Source organism: Heterocephalus glaber, unplaced genomic scaffold (genome assembly GCF_053883595.1).
Source record: "Heterocephalus glaber isolate CG9 unplaced genomic scaffold, H.glaber_assembly_v1.0 deba00001504, whole genome shotgun sequence".
In the NCBI taxonomy this organism is placed as follows: domain Eukaryota; kingdom Metazoa; phylum Chordata; class Mammalia; order Rodentia; family Bathyergidae; genus Heterocephalus; species Heterocephalus glaber.
Window position 1 is genome coordinate 30,494,714 of NW_028258324.1, and position 5,348 is coordinate 30,500,061.

General features: G+C 33.8%; 1 pseudogene; it reads right to left on the minus strand.

The window, feature by feature from the left end:
• Window positions 1-239: 239 nt before the first annotated feature.
• On the minus strand, window positions 240-319 carry LOC147825293 (U2 spliceosomal RNA; annotated as a pseudogene).
• Between the last annotated feature and the right edge of the window lie 5,029 nt (window positions 320-5,348).

The window sequence follows — 5,348 nt, forward strand, 5'->3', positions numbered from 1 at the left end:
GTACATATTTACAAAATATGAAGTACCTTAGGGTGTAGGTGTATGGAAATAACATATCTTGAATCTTTTTTATTCTGTTTTCCAACTTCACCCATATTTACCTCATATTACATTGCTGGAGTGAAATGAGTATAAGAACATATCCAGAATTATTATTATGAGATAGATAGATATATATACACACATATATATATCTTTCTTTATTTTTTATGTTGCTTGAATTATACTCCTTTTTCTTCTTGCATTCTACCTTTCTATATTAAAGAGAGAACATAATAAGATACTACACTTGATCTTAGCCAAAAGGCCGAGAAGCGATAGAGAGAACATAATAAGAGCTAGACAAAGAACAAAATGCAGCTGAGTATATACTTCTTTGGTTATACAACTATGGAAATAGAATAGGAACAGTTCTTGGCAGTTGGAATTGTCATGGACAATTTTTCTTGTCATGAACATCTTGATGACTTTACTTATATTTAAAGCATGTTTTGGAGATTTCACTTTAGAAACAGTTTGTTCATCAATTGGATCAAAATGGATCCTCAATTACCACTGCAAGTATTCAACCAAATATATATGTGGATTTGGAGTTAGGATTGTGGAACAAACAGAAATTGGAAATTATCAGAAGATCTGGGTCTTACAACTGTAAACTACGGGCAAATCTTTGTTAAAAGGTGGAAAGCAATCTATCTAATTTACTACTGTTTGCTTGTAACTTGAAACAGTGTCTAACAAAAACTAAGAAAAAACAAACCACAGAAACACAATCCAGACTATATGACATCATTTATAGTGTGTCTTCCAGTTAAATTCTGCATTTGTGGTCCCTTTCTGTTCCAATCTAGATTCTGTCAAGCATTGTAAGTGCTCAATATATAGTTACTGAAAGAATGAATGAATGAATGAATGAACGACAAGAGAAGTATGGACATTCTTCTCTCACATCTAAATGTAATGTTTTCTGTAGCTGTCCTACTGAGGCAGTAGGCAGCTGCCTTACTGAGATTAGGGTGTGGCAAGCCAGCTGTGCAAGCAGGCATGATCTGTCAATCATATCTGGGACACTCCTGCAGAACAGCCTCTAACCACTGTACCAGACACCAATCAGAGAATGTTATCTTCAAATCTTCTGGCAGAAGATCAAGCAGCTTTTTTGATTGGACAGCCCAAATCTGACATCAGAATGGGTTTATAAAAGACAAGTTAATAAGCTCATGGCCATTGTGAGTCTTTTCACCAGCCCAGCTTGCTGCATGCAAGGCATTCTTCACCTACTTTAACTGGCCCCCACTCACTGCACAGCACTTTATTTTCAGAGCACTTCTTCTCCCTTCTTTTCCCCCTATTTTACCTTCAGTAAGTATAAAACCTCTATGTTCTTCTCTTGTCTTGTCCAATTCTTTGAACAGGACAAGAAGAGCCTGAAAGGGACCTCTGGGCACCTCTGTGCCCAGTAACATCACTGTTTGCAATAGCCATGGTAATCATACTTAATAATCAGTAAAATAAGCCTTTCTTATATCAACACTCTTTATTTACAAGGAAAGATAATAAAGCCTGTACTATACAGTTTTAATAAGAATAAAAACTTGAAATATATGTGAAAATGCTTATAAAATTAAAACCATGATACTGGGATTGTTACTAAGCCATCCATCTGGATCTATCTCTCTTCATCATCCTGCATTTCCTACCATTTGGGGACAGTGGTGAAAGATATTTTGCTAAGAAAGATTATAACTAGAGATGAGAGTGTGGGGAAACAGATGCTTAGAGGGATAAAAATGCAAATACAATGGTAATGCATTTATTTTGTTGTGATCAAATGAAAATATTTGCTCATTAAGTAAATCTACTTGAACGTTTCCAGCTCCAACACTGAAATGTCTACACCACAACCAAATGTTAGTCTAATATCAGAATGTATCAAAAACACATGAAGAATCCAAGTGGCAGTTTTACTACTAATTTTCCCAGCATGAATCTTCAATTAACAAAAGCTAAGAAACCAACATCACAATCCAGACTCTATAACACTGTTCATAGCCTGTCTCCCAGAAGTTAAATTCTCCACTTGTTACAATCTAGATTCTATACTTAAATATGGGACTAGAGCTTCACCTCTCTAGTGAAATCTTTTCTCAGTCCTTCCTGCTAGCAGTTACTGCCATTCCCAATTGATTGCAGCATTTGGTTACCTAGCTCACTGTGTTTTTTTAGAGTGAGCAAGACTTTTTGGGTTGGTTAGCATGGCTTTCCTGTGTTATTTGAGGTACTGGATCTTTATCTTGTTGCCTCTTCTGCTTTATTTCTTTAATTAAATTGTATGTATCAAAGGCCAGAGTTATTTCTCACATACTTATCTTGTCCTTCTTGTCGTAAGAGGTACCTGATAAATACACATCAATCTGTTTTTGAGAACACAAAAGCAGAGAATGTTGGGGCTACAAGGAATGCTCCCATTATCACCGCATTTAAAAATGCCTTCAGGAAGCACATTTAGTCTTCAGTTGACCAGTATCTCTACCACCTTCGTCTGAGCCTCAACATTTTACATTTTCTTGGTCTGTGGCATTTGCAGGTGTCATCCTGGGGTGCTGTAAGGGTTTCTGCTCCAGAGGACTTCAGGGAGTGATGTAAACTACTTTAATGACAATGTCAAGCCTAATCAGAAGACCTTATTTGTATTTAATTTATTTTTCTGCAGTCTTTCAATCTCAATATGTTGCCTTCTCAACTGGCTTGTAACCTAATGATTGTTTTTATATTCTCACCTATTACCCACTCTCAAATTTAGTTGAAATAAAGGGCAAAGTCAATTAATTTAAGGCTAGAGTTTTTATCAGAATGAGAATAGATATCTGCATTTATATATATAATTTACATCATAACATAAATATTGTCTACAGTAGATATAGGTTTGTATATTAATGTTCCAATGATTTTTTCATAGTAAAGCATAAGAATGAAACTGAAATTGTTAAATGTTTAGGTATCAGTAATAATAAGTTTAGAAATAGCTAACAACAAAAACCATTTTAGGTCAGACTTTCAAAATTCATAACCAAATAGAGTTTTAACTCCATGCTGTGTAAAACATCCCTAGATGCTACCTTAGATAGTATGAAAAGCCCAACAACCCTTATGAAAGGTTTCCATGTCATTATTATGTCCCTTCATCTTTTTTAGATGTTTAATAAATCAAAAAATGTATGCATTATTGGTGACACTATAATTAAAATTATTGTCTGAGAGAAAGGCAGAGACTAAAAGAGAGAGAGATGCAGAGAGACAGATAAATTCTTGTCTCATTTTTTAAAAATTGAAAAATTTATATAAAAAACATTTTGTCTATCCCACATCCAATAGGAATCTTGAAAAGAATCTATTTTACAGTTTAATATTTCTATTATTTAAATAGTATTCTTTGTACTCACACAATTGTCTTTACATAGTAGTCCAAGAAAATTTTTGATGAGATTAATAGAAAAATCCAAATTAATGCATTACTTTGTCCATGACAAATAATCTTTTAATTTATCATTTCAAAAATTAGCTAATACAGAGAAAACATAGTTGACCTCTACCAGATGTGGAGGAAGCAGACAGAATCTTTGCCCATTTCTAAGTTAGAAGCAGATGCAGTTATTAGGCCAAAAAAAAGATAAATAAGGTCATATGTCAATGACAGAGTTAATGTGTTTATGAAAATGAAAATATGCAAGCAAATGTTAAGTGGAAAAATCCATATAAACAGAAAAAGAATTTTGAAGAAAAAAATTGTGTGTGGGCTAAAAAGAATAGAGATGAAATTCTCTTAGAACTCTATTTTTAGCAGAAGATTCACCAGTGGGGAAATTTCAACTAATTCAATCTTGCAGTACACTTAACAGGCTGAAGAAGTAAGAAAAAAAAAGCCAGACAAACCACAAAGTAAAAGATGCAAACCAAGGGGATAGAGGATTGAATACAGGCAGGTAAAATATGCTCCTCATACAACCCTCGAAACATAGTGGGCATTGTGATATATGAGTGTCTTGATTAGAGACTCATTCCTCTCTCTCTCTCTCTCTCTCTCTCTCTCTCTCTCTCTCTCTCTCTTTTCACATAGATCTTATATTTTTCTAACAACTCCTACTATGCTTTATTCAATGACTATGCTTTATTCTCTAATTTGTTTTTCTTAATAACTTCATAGCAGTCGTCACCACCTGACATACATTTATTTATGGATTGTTTAAATTTCCCTACTATAATATTGTCTTTATAAGATCCAACTTTGCCATTGTGTCTTTTGTGCCTAGAACAATGTCTGACACATCGAGGATGCTCAATAAGTATCTTTTGAAAGAATATTCATTTAACACTGATATCTGATATGTACTTCACTTGTTTGGTTCTATCTTTAAACAATCCTGTACAGTAATTGATTTTATCATTGAATTATGGACAGAATATTATAAAGTATATAATTGGTTATAGTACTTAGTTTTCAATTGTGAGAATGCATACCCACATACAGTCTATCTAAAAGAAATGTGGGCTCACTGGGATCCCTTTGGGATGGACTCTATATCTGGTGACCAGGAACTAGACTGATCACAAAAGGATAAAACCCTCATCTACTTGAAGGTACAACTGGATATTTGATGTACTAGTTTAATTGGATGTGAAATGCAATTAGATCTTTGAAATTTGAGAGAACATTTATTATTAAATGTTTAAACTAGTAGGATCAGAATCATGAGTATCAAATATATGAAATAAATCAGCAAAGAAAATCACTAACTTGGTACTAAATGAAGAGGGTGGAGAGAGAGAGAGAGAGAGAGAGAGAGGAATTAGGATACATGCATACAAACCAGGAATGTGAATTCCACAAACCACAAATATGAATATGAATTCTAGATACTATCATAAAATGAGGTATTTCTGGCAGGTATCTTTTATAAGCTTTTAAAAATTTTTGCCAGAGATAGTTTAGTTTAGAAAAAATTCATACAGGGAACCAAAATCCAAAATAGAAGTAGATTTTTAAACTCAAGCATCTATTCACTCATCATGTCCTGTCCTCCACCAGCCTCAAAAGCACACTTTGAACATGAGGGTTTCACAGAACCAGTTTAAAAACAAGGCAAAAAATCTATAACTTATTTTATGAGTTATTTCAGTGCCATTGTTGCCATCATGTTGAGTTCAAGCTTTGCTGCCTTCTGTTGGTGCCATAGTCACACACATCAAATCACTTAAAATTTCTACCTAAAATTGAATTGGATTCCACACTTGAACCCTATTTCTGTCCACCACTGGAACAAATTAAAAGAAGTCACATACCACATTTA